The sequence below is a fragment of the Chelmon rostratus genome, chromosome 23 (assembly GCF_017976325.1).
Source record: "Chelmon rostratus isolate fCheRos1 chromosome 23, fCheRos1.pri, whole genome shotgun sequence".
Taxonomy (NCBI): Eukaryota; Metazoa; Chordata; class Actinopteri; order Chaetodontiformes; family Chaetodontidae; genus Chelmon; species Chelmon rostratus.
In genome coordinates this window covers 12156465-12169000 of record NC_055680.1, presented here as the reverse complement: position 1 = coordinate 12169000, position 12536 = coordinate 12156465, and positions in this window count along the sequence as shown.

The following is a 12536-nucleotide window of genomic DNA, read 5'->3' as shown; positions in this document are numbered from 1 at the left end:
CTTCATGTATGGAAAATGCTATAAAAATAAAGTTTATTGTTTTTATTATCATTATGGTATGGCTACAGGAAAAGTCAGGAGATCACCAAAGTCAATGGAATTCATCCCTTGGGAACCATTTTGTCAATCTATCCAATCTATCCTCCTGTCAATCAATAGCTGTGGAGATATTTCAGTCTTGGCCAAAGTGGTAGAGTGACTGACACCGCTGTCCCTGGAGCTGCTAGCATGGCCACAGATGTAAATTGTTCACCGGCAGTAATTCATGCAATGTAAAGCAACTTTTAAATTCAAAATGCATACAAAGCTGTGAGCATTTCACCTCTTGCACCATAACAAAACTCGACATGAATAATTGAATTCACTGCTTCTCAGGTGGATCAAACAGAATTTGCACTGTTTACAAAAAGTAGATGAGTCATCAGCTAATAATTATTATGACAAGAAAGGCTATTCATTTTCCCAAACCGCCAGTGCACTCACCATCGTCTATCTCTTGCTGTTAACACCTGCTTTATTTGTTCAAAAACATAAAAAAAAACCCAAATCACACTCGCTCAACAAGCATTCATTTCTGTTTTCAGCTCAACAAGGCGGCTTTTAACCGCCTAACAACATCAACCGAAAAGGAAAGAAAAAAAAAAACCATCCAGATAAAAGCTAAATTTCCCTCAAGTTTTAATTATTTCCCCCTCCTTTCCCTGTTTACTGCATGGCAGTTTCTCTCAGACGCACAAACACACTCTCACCGGCATCCACCTACAAGTGCCGGCACACACACACACACACACACACACACACACACACACACACACACAAACACCACAAAGGCCTATTGTTTTCTGATGTAAATGAGCTGAAAAAGCTATTACCTTGAATTATAAGAATGGGCTTGTTTTGCTTATCTGTACTCCGGCTGAGGACTTTTTGACTGAGGTGACGACGTGTTAAAACAAAATGACCTTCCACTCTATTGCCTCTACAAGATTATGAATGAAAAATATATAAATAAAGACAAAATAATAGCAAAACATCTTTTTGGCAGGAGCGATAATACAATAATTACAGAGTAAATTGTAACTACAATATTCCAGATTTCGGCTGACATGCAGTTTCAAAAGGAAATTATATTGAATCAGTGTAAAACACATAACTTTTTCTGCGAAGAGACAACTTGTAGCCCTGTTCAATCCAAAAGAAAAAAAAAAAAAACGTGTGTAGAAGCTATCAACGTACTCCACATCAATCAATAACAGCAGTCCAATTGTTTAAGGCATCTGTATCGTGGTTTTTCTCACACCTCTGCTCCCTTCAGGCTCTGCACTTCCTGCACAGTGGCCTTTGCACAACATGCGCTCTGTGCCTCCCTCTGGCTAATGGGGAATTCTCCTAAAGGTCACATTACTATGGCAAGCCAAACAGAGAGGAAGAGGATAATCCCTCTCCAGCAATTCAGACTTCCTCTCTTGACACATAGATTCACGTCAAAGCCATACAGTCACATGACACACACACACGCATGCACCTAAAAAGGTTATGCATTCCAAAAAAAGTCAATAAATAAATAAGTATGTAATTAACTGAATCTGCAGCTCCCCTCAGATTTACAGAGAGTTGTCGCGAGTTTTAGCTCATTTTGGTTGAGCCGTCCATTCCCTAAATTCACTGATTCGATTCTCCGTTTTCACAGTGTCGCTTTGTTTTCAGCAAAAAAAAGCTCCAAAAAGCAACTGTTCACTACGTGCTCAGCACCAAGCAGCAGACATAGTCGAGCATTTAGCTGCTAAAGACCCCTCAGGAGTTGGTGGAGACCAAAAACAGAGCTAAAAAAAGAGTGAATGTTGGACTCATGTTCAGCACGTGGCCAAAACATGACTCCAAATGACTGTTTATGTTGCTCTGGCTCTGTCACTGCTGGATGTGTGAATGCAGCTGTTTGTCAACAAGTTCATTATATTAGCTGGGGTGTTGACCAGGGCCTGGCACTGGCCACCCTGAAATCCGATTGGCCACCCCTTGTGCCACCTAGTCATCCCAAAGCTGTTTGATTGGCTATTTAGTGTTTGAAGCATGATTTTCTTTTGCATGTAGTCTACTTTTTGAGGAAAATGGAAGCTTAAAGATTAAACATTTCGAGTTCGCTCTGGTCTTTCTACTGGTTTTTGCAAATTTTCCCACTCTGTGATTAAGAAAGGATTATCTTAAGTAAAAAAAATGTAAACACAATTATATAAGAAACTGTAAGAGACTCTAATATGAGTAATTACATTAAATGGTCGACAGTAAATGAATGTTATACCTCTGCATATCAATGGAAAAAGCGATCATACATTAAAGCCCTGTTTATAACTTGTTTCTGCTGCTCAGGTGGCCAAAAAATCAGCTACTGCAGGTGTAAAATCTATTTTATTTTATTGTATTATTATTATAAGTTAAATAAATAATTCAGACATATTTTATTTTAGGACTCTTTCACTTCATTACATCATCCTTCATCTTCAAATTGATGTCAATGGAAGACCATTGTGTCCATTTTGTAAATGTGTGTGATTTAATGTCTCTTTTCTCACAATGTCAAACAAACTAAACACTTCTGAGTCATGTATGGAATAACCTTTCGCTAAATTTACTATCTATTCCGTGCGTTTTTCACATCCTCGTTAGAACATTCGTTGCTCAAAAAGTGGACCATTGCACATACGCAGGCACACAACGTAGCCCAGAGTGACAATGATATAACCTCAGAATACCCAACTTTAACTGACTGCAGTTGCTGTTGGGAGTCTTTCCGGAAAATGTAAGATATGCACTGTGTTAAGTGAGACTTGGAACACAAAGACCTTTCTGTTGGCAAAAAATAGAGTACCCTTGAGACAGGGGCCCTTGATGCATAGAGGCGCACCGATTGGCTCCGGGTCCCAGAGGCTCACTTTTAAGTCCTTATTCTCGCTGTACTTATGGCTCCATGCCTGAAGTTACTTGGAAATGTCAGAAGAGACCTATTAGCTTATGATAATGGCTGCCTCTATACAGTATGTCACTTCATACCCATATTCCTGTACTGGGTGCTAATGAGACAACTTGGGAGTGAAGCACCTCTTGATCTTCAGGTGAGAAAATCACACGGTTGCAACACTGCCACGGGTGTTAATTCAACGCACGGAAGCTGGATATTATAAAATAAAAGTCTTCACAAATTGTTAAAATTAACTGATGTCGCCACACGGCACTTGAAATTGCAGACACCTGTCGCTTGTTTGAAGATGATTCATTCCGGCTTGGACTGGCCCGTGAGGTCATAAAACACGGCGTAGACGCTGGCAATACCCGCCGCCGGCCAAAACGAAGATTAAACCCAAGGTGTAATTTCTCACTGTCATTCAGCCGCATTGTTTCATTTTCGCCGAGAGGCCGCGGACAGTAAAAAGTGTGGTGAGTTCACAGACGCGGCCCTCATAATTGTTGGCAAGAGTGGCAGAGTGATTTCTGTTGCCACTAAACCCTCCTGCGAGATTCGCAGCTTGGGCCTTGGGACCACCGCCAAACTAGTTTAAGGTCACCTTGCTGAACAAGCTGGCAGGAAGCGGAAAGCTCCTGTACAGCTGCTCATCCAGCATGCTCCTCTCGCCGACATTCAGCTCGGGAGGGAGGGGGTTGCTGTCTCGCGTCGCCACCCGCTCGTCGGCTGGATCAACCGCACTCCCACGCCTTTGCTAAAGCAGTTTCATTTTTCACCTTCCCAGAGTGCAGCTGCGGCCTACTCACTCTGCCCCTTCTCTGAACCTTACAAACCATTTCCCATCGCTGTTATGTCAAGCCCGTGCTCCACCTAACAAGGTCCTGCTGACCTCAAGCTTGTGTCCTCTTCAGTCCTGGCCTTGGAAGCCCGTCCCCGCCGCAGGGTTTGCAAGTTTAATTAACCCCAAACCAGGATCAAGCCAGTTTTGACAGCTTTCTAGCATCTGGGCTGCCTGCGAGTGGTGGAGCCATAACGCAACATCCACAGCCATACACCTGTGTGTCTTTACTCGGCAGCATAAAGAGGACAAAGTAAGGGTAAGAGCTCATCACTAGATGTCCCTCCATGTCAGAGCATTACTGAGATTTTAGGAAAATGAGTCTTCTTTTTTTCTTTGAGGGGCACTCCAGCGGGACAAAAAACAGATGAGCAACTTAACATCTCATTTTACAGTAGCTTGAACAAGTCGCTCCTCCACTAATTCAAAAACGCATTCAGACCCTGATTTGAAAGCCATCACAGTGACTCCAGCTCCGCCGACAGCCAAGGCGGCGGTTCACAGAGGCAGTGGAGACTGACAGAACGGGGAATATGAGTGAGGGAGGAAGCATTTAAATGTGCCCCGAGCACTCTGAGCCACGCTGCAGACTAGCAGTGATAGTTGTGGTGTTTCTACGACTAATTTGTGATGATTGTGATGTAGTTTGTGGAGTTTAGAGGACAGAATTAGTATTTCTGGAAAAACTAATATCTATTGTAGTGAATAATATACTGTAGAATGAACCCACAATCAATTAATCATATAATAAAGTGACTGAAAACAAGTGTATTTAGTGACCTTTAGTCTCTGATATGGGTCAAGCATGCAAGATCTTACATTTTCCATGATGCAACTGACAGTATACTTTTTATCGTTACCTGGTAAATACCCAGTTAATTCAAGCTCCCAGTTTGTAACATGGGTTTTCTGTCATGAATTTGTAGTCTCCAAGCCCAGCATGATATTTTTCCAGCCTTAAAAAGGTCCCTCCAGAACCTCAGGAGACATTTAAAAAAGCTGTTTTCACAGGCTGAGCGGCGCTTCCCACGATGAGTAAACTAACCTTTATGTGCAAAAATTGGTTTATTAGCATAAATTGTTGTTTGCTACAACTCGCGACGCGATTTGAACCGCCCCCCTCCCCTGCTTTGATTCGACGACAGGTGGGTTGGAGAGACGAACCCGGCAAAACAACGCTTGGCTCCTTTAAATCCTCCAAACTTTTAAAACTAGCCCAGCATTTTAATTCGAGCGAATACATTTCAAAACATCATCAAATAGCCCAGACTCTCTTGGGCGCACCAGCTGCACTCTCAAAGTTCAGCAGTTAAATGAACAGATAAGCGAGTGCTCTTTTTTCTCCCCCCTCTCTCTCCTCCCCAGCATGTATCAAATGGGCCGTCATTTGCATGCATGAGGGGTTGAAAGGAAAACATATTGAAGGAAAATACAACCCCGATCTCTCTTCGCAGATATGGGTCAGCTATATTTCAGACATCAATAAGATTTTCTTATTTCAGGACATGTGCAAGGGCAAGCCTATGGGGGAGGAAGTCGGCGGGTTTGCAGACGCTCCTCGCATCGACCGTTCGCAGCCCGATACTGTATTCAACTCACAGCTGAGGACGGGAGTGAAGCTAATCACCAGCAGACGCACCCAATTCAAAGCTGACTTCGGAGGGAAAATCTAATTAACATAATAACGAATGAAATGGAGCGAGAAGAGACGAAGAATTGTTTTCACCTGCCGGTTGGAGAAGCGGGGTGATCGGTGTCAAGACGACGGAGAGAAAGAGAATTAGTTAAACTGCGGAAGGTCAAGGGTCGTACAGTTCGACACTGAATAAATAACTCAAATTGCTGACTAATGCTTATAAATATATGATAGCAGTTGGGTCAGAGGATGTGAAATTGCGAAAGCTGGACCTAAAAATCGTTTCACGTTATTGCGAATATCAATCCCCCGTTGCACAACTAAACTGATGAGAACAGAAGGTGATTCTGTTGGCTTTCACATTAGCCCCCCTCCACCCCAAAACTCAGCTGACAGGTCGGATCTCATTTGCCGGAGCCCTGCGAAAAAGGCGGAATAGGAGGGACAAAAGCGAGACTCGACAGCCATGTCAGCACTGCTCTGTGAATACCTGGGCAGCGCGGCACCTTGGAGTTCTTGTCACCGCTGTCACGCATCACTGTCTCATGAAATTGGAAACACAGAGAAATACAAATCTTGACATTGCTGGATATCTGTATGACATTGGGCACGTTAAACTGCCGCAGCCTGCATATGCAAGCACTTACTGGCGTGCACGCCAAACAAAGGCTTTTTGTGGAAGCACCGCACGCCCCGCAGCTGAGACAAAGAAGCAGCTGCGGAGGGAAGTTTTTGTCCTTCTCACAATATTATCGAATAATCCAAATCTGCATCTGCTCCCTCTCATGTGTGACTGCAAGAGCGAGCCGGGCCTCCTATGCATTAATTATGGCGCCTCTGCCAGGTCACCGCCAGGGCCAGAGGACACGGGGAATTATTCATTGTGTCAGTGGAGCCGCTGGACCCCAGTGGATGAGGAGACCAGTTGATGAGGGCACGGGGCACACTATTCTCCCAAAACACTCCCACTTACACTCTGGCACCCTCCTTCCTTTTCGCTCTCCTTTTTGCTCTCCTGCTTCCTTCGCTCCTGGATGTGAAGGGGTGTGAGGAGGAGGAGGAAGCGTGTCTTTCTTTGTCTCCTCTCTCAGCGGGAAGCCCTCTTAAGACACAGCGGCATCTCGCAATTATTATTCTCTCCCTCCGCCTCCCCGAGGACTCCTTAGTGGGTAACTTCTGTCCTACCTTTTCTCAAGTAAAGTCACCTTACTCTGGGGTCTGATGGAGAGGAAGGAGGCTCATCCAGGAGAGAGGAGCAGAGAAGCAAACGGGGCAAAGGAGGTGGGAAGGAGTTCAGACGCATCTTCTCAACAGCTCCTTGTCGCCATGCAGCTGTCTTAATGAGATCCTCGAGTGTGTTAGTACTGAGGCTAATTTGCCCCCAACTGCGCCTTCACAACACACGACTCTCGATTTACATTTGGATTTTTTTTTAAAAGGCAAATAAAAGAGCAAGTTTTGACGCTTCCAGAGAAAGACGGTGAACTTGACCTGCTTGGATTCTTTCCCTGGCGGAACAAAAGATCTGAATCAGACACGAAGAGGCCGGTAGCTCGGCGCAATCAGGGAGTTCAGCTAATGACAAGAGTGCCAGGTGTATCGCCAGGTGTGGTTGATTAGAGGGAATGAAAGGCGCAGTGAAGGTGACAACCGGCGCCGTGCTCCAGCTGAGAGGAGAAGGGAATATTCTGATCAAAGTGGAGCAGAGGACAAATATCTGAATGATCTGCGAGCTGACACTGACGAAAACAGGAAACTTTTCCCTTGATTGTGGAGGATTTTCGCATGCAGCACGGCGACTCGCCTCGACTGAGATGAACTCTGGAATGGGACAAAAACGCTGCTGCTGCAAAGTATTCTGGGTGGCTCGATGACGCCTGACAAAAGGCCTGGTCACAGCAGCATTTAAAACGTGCGGAAATCCATTCACTCCAATGCAGCCGTCGCCTACAGCAGTTTAACTCGAAGGGGAAAAGGAAATCCACGCAAATTTTTCAAGCCAAGCTCAACTTTGGTGAACTTTGAATTGGTGACCCGCAAATTTGCAGCATTTATTAATAGCACACCATTTAAATGGAGGCAGCTATTGTAACCTACTGCTGTTTAGCATCATGCACTTTTATTTAAGCTAATCTGTCTGAGTATAAACTGCTCCACAAAAGAGGAATATTTTGCATACCAAAATACAGCTTTTTAATAAACTATGAGCTGCTGTCCAGCTAGCAGCCCGGCTAATGAGCTACCTGACAGTTAGCAAGTCTGTTGGTTTGGAGAGCTTTCCCTCTTCCAAGACAACCCACTCACGACTGTAAATTCCATAAACCGCGGATCCCGTTGACCTTTTAAATAAATATCCAGTGTAGTCACCACAAACGCAGCTGGAAAATGTCCTGACATCTTGTTGAAAATACCAAAGACAGTCGACAGCTAGCTGCTAGGTTTCAGCTACCAGGCTTCGTTCATTCAGTCCTCTCTTAGCCCATTTCTGCGTTTGCCTGGAGTTTGGCTGAGTCAGGCACTACCAAGATGGCGACGGCTGGAGTGATTGCTTCCATGTTTTTTATACGGTCAACCGAAACCAAGTTAAAAGTGTTTGATTTTTTTTTTGAGTTTGCCATCTCAACTTAAGATCGCATGTCGCAGCTGGCTAGCATGTTAGCGGTTATTTCACCATGCTCTTCGAGCCATTTTTGCTTGAAGGCACAGATAAATTACACTGTCCCATTTAAGATTACATTTGACAGGTTTTGAATATCTTGGGTGAGAAGATGATGATGATTGGTGCAGGACTTGGACTTTGCATGTGTTGATTTAAGACTTGACTCTGGGCTTTTGTGCCAAAACGTGGCTTATGAGTTGCAGAACAATGACTTTATCCCATGTCTGAGTGAACTCGAAGTGGAGGAAGAACCGCGAGGCTAGAGGTGAGAATCCAGCTCTCAGTCCACATGGTGCTTTGAATATTTGATCAGAGTGGATGGTGAAACCTCTAAAAACTGTTGATGAGGACATTCTTTAACTCTAATATCTGCATGGCATTAATACCAATGTCGACAAAGCTTCTGCGTCTATCCGTGTGTCTGTGGCTTATTTTGTCTGCTCACAGGAAATCATCTGAGAGGTTTGCAGAGTTTTTGAAGGCCGAGGACTTTTTTTTATTTTTTTTTTACTTCTTTCTTTGTCATTTCCACCCAGTTTGCCACACATAATGGCCCTCATTCATCAGGATATTGTATGTTGAAATTGGAATTTCTTCCACATTCATTTCACAGTAAGGTCGATATTTCTCAATAACTGCTTTGATGTAGCAATCTCATACCAGCTAAGGAAATATTTACACTCTTCTCAAAGACCTAAATATTTGTATTGCCCATTAAAACTATTAAAATCGCATTAATAATTTCCTCAGCAGTGTGGCAAAGACACTATTATCACTATTTAAATTTCAGAATACATTATGGAAATCTTTTTTTTTTTCCAAGTGAACCAGCATGTTTGCAGGGAAGCCCTGGGATTTTAGGCTAAATAATTAGCATGGCATTCATGAGCTATGTTTCCCAAAAATCAACCTGAGGAGAACTACTCTATAACTCTGCTGAGACAGGGACTTGGGCACATTTTGTTTAATATCATACACACCCTCATTCACAAACAATGCTGGCCGTTTGGAATGGGAAATAGAATTTTTAATTAGTGGAAAAGCCGTGCGGCTGAAAGCTTCGGTGCTTGGTTTGTTAATGTTGCAGGCGTGATTGGGTGGGGGGGCTTTAGGGTGTTTGCATTCCTTAAACCAAATACCATTTTCATGAGGGGTAGTTAAGTCAAAGCACCACGGTGGCGCCCTCACAAAATAACATCAGAGGAAATTTAGGCTTTAGGGGTTGAACATATGAACACCATATAAGAGATAATAATCATCATCACCATTACCTAAAGTATCAGTATCATTATCGTCTCTAAGAAGTGTTTAACAAATAAATGCTCACTTGCAGAAACCAATTTCAAAAACAGCGCCCCTGAAACAGCCGAAAGCCACATCAGTGCGACTATAGAGGAGCTCATTAGACGTATTGAGGCCATAAAAGTTTTCTTGGTTTGTTTAACTCCTCCAGAACATTTTGAACTCGGAACCACAGCAGGGCTGAAACTGCAAAGGTTTGATGCTTTTGTTAGACATTAGCTAACATTTGTTAGCACTTTTTTGCAGCCATTTCTCACCTGCACAGGCTTTTTAATCAACAACGCTCTTTAGATAGACACTGAGAGCTCAAGCATAATTATCATAACATGACTCTAACACCTCGATATAAAAGCAACACGTGACTTCAACAGTTACACTAGTTCGAGCGCTAAAGCTGATACGCTTATTGTCTCTCTGGTAAGTACTTCTGGTAGCAGTAGCAGTCTCAGTATCAATGAATGCAAACAGGGATTCACAAATGTATTGTGGGATTTATATATAAATGACTCTCTCCACATAAATATTTTGCAGTGCACACATGCATTTCTGCTGCACACACTAATATTATGTAGTAGAAACAGCCACAAATATATGTATTTAAATGCGTTTTCATTTGGATGTTGTTACATTTATAATACACACTGTTGAACCGGCATTTACAAAGCGCTCGTCATGTGTGAACTTCACTGCATTCGATGCATTTGTTTTCAACAGGGGCACATCTGTAGTCAGTCAGATGGGTTCTTCTTCTGCAGACTGTGCAGATGTAACGCTGTGTGATCACATTAAATCATACAGTGCAGCATAATTCAGAGCAGACCAATAGTGATGCGGGCTAGATTTGCACTGAGGAAGTCGTACAACCAGAAGAAAAGTCACCTGAAATGCCCTTCACATTTGGAATGCTCCTAATATTAACAAAAAATCGCATGCTTGTCTGCGACTGAGCATTTATAACAAATCCCCATCGTTTTAAAGCAAGATTATATAGCTGAATCCTTTTTTTAAAGCGTTACTGCAAACTGTAAATCAGCTGGCCCCTCGCTCACGTTCTTTTTTTCTCTGGATTACATGTAGACAAGTAGTGGTCATGTGCAGCTTAACAGCAAATATCTCAGTCTTTCCATTCCATGCATCAAGCCGTTCTTTGTGCATGAGTCACTAATCTGCAGTGTGAGTGAAATCGACAGACGTTGAGAGTCACTTTGACCATGAAATAAACTAAACTCTCCATTCTGTACTAAGTGGGCCAGATTCATCACCAATTCCCTTCCATCATTTCTGCTGTCTTACCTGATTATGAATCAAAGAAAGCACAGACATCTTGTTCCAGCAAAACACTTAACACTTGCTCCAGCTGCACAGCAACTTTTCGTCGCTATTTTGGCGGTTTCGCGGGTCTGGCGATGCTGGGAGTGGAGGCATACATAGGTTTCCGCCTCGGGCGATGTGCAAGTCAAGTGCAAGTGAAAATGCACGTTTCTCCTGCAGTCGCCCCTGAGGGCAGAGAATTGGTCAGCGCCACAAGAAGAATTGAGGTCTTTTTTTTTTTTCTTAAAATCTGGCAACAGCTCAGTCAAAATCTTAAACTTTTCCCGACAGGCGTCAGGGGTGATGCAAGGACACCGAAAGCCGAATGTGTTCCATGCAAAATGGGGAAGAAAAACAAGGCCCATAAATGTCAGATTCCTAGAGATATTTGATATATCCCGGCCTGCAATCTGTTCGCTGGTGCCGCTGTGTCATCCGATAGAAATACTATAGGTCGGCTCGAATGAAAGCGATGTCGGCTTGTGTGGGCTCGGAGATTGGAAACGGAGACAAAGGGACACGGAGCGCCTGTGTGTGTGTGTGTGTGTACTCGCCATAGAAAAGGAAACTAGAAAAATAATACAAGACACGCTGTCTTCTACTTGCAGTGATGAGAGAGCAGCTTTGGCACACACTCAAAAGATTCTCAACACCAAGGTACAACTGAAGCCCATCCATACCGGCGTCACACAACACAGCAGCTTCAGCTCCCTTTGACCTTTGAACACTCTGTTGTTCAAGGTCATCAGCGTGCACACAATATCCGGCGCTCCTAATAGCTCCTAAAGCGACGTTCCTCCCCATCAGCGAGTGTGTGAAATATTAAGCAGCGATGGAATTGGACAGGGGCTCTAAACTGCTTTGAGCAGATGCTCTGTGCTTTTAAGTGCTGAATAATACATTTTGGTTCAATGTCTCTGTCTCCATTAATGCCCCAGCTAAACGCTGCCGGGATTTCACTTGTTTCTCATAAACACTACTCACACCCTGACAATCAAGACACGTTTGCACTCATGCTTGCAGTAACGTGCACGCAGACGCACATACACACTCCTGCATGAATGTACTGTACACACACACGCGCATGCATGCATGCATGCATGCAATTCCGTGCTCACGTCTACAGTCGCGGTGGTGAGGTGCTGTTGCAGAGCCAGTCAGGCGGATGCCCTGACGGTCAAAATCACCTGCAGCCCAAAGGAACATTAAACCTAATTTTAAGAGTAATAGATCTCATCAGTCAGTGAACCTAAAGCATTATACTTGGACACGCATGAGCGCGTGGTCATTAATTCAAGTCGTGGTGATACTTTGTCATAAGCACTGACCGCTCGCAATTACAGGACTCACAATAGAATTGAACATATATTTTTTAAAGTTTTTCACTTTGGTTGAATCGTACTTAAAGCTGCAGCGCAGCTTTGCTTGGGTGTGACCTGACACATATAATAGAGTATTCATTCATTACTTTTCTTCTTTTATGGTCATTACAGGAAGTAATATGCAATTAGAAAGCCAGCTTTTGCACACAGGGATAGATAAGACTGTATGTACTTTTCTTATTGGTTCCTGTCATTTTCGTCTTTGTCATTTCACGCTAATCCTCATCTTACAAGCTGAGTGTTTGTTCTCATTGGTCACACTGTGCAGCACCTTTCAGCTTTACCCTCTAAAACCCTTTTGTGTGAACCATTTATCATCTAAGTGGATTGACAGAGGAGGGAACACATCTCTCGAGCCTTGCTGATGTAGCCGCCTTACTGTTATTCAATTATAGCGCAGCTTGCTTCCTGGAGACCGCAGAGGCTAACAAGGCCCTATTCTAGGAAGC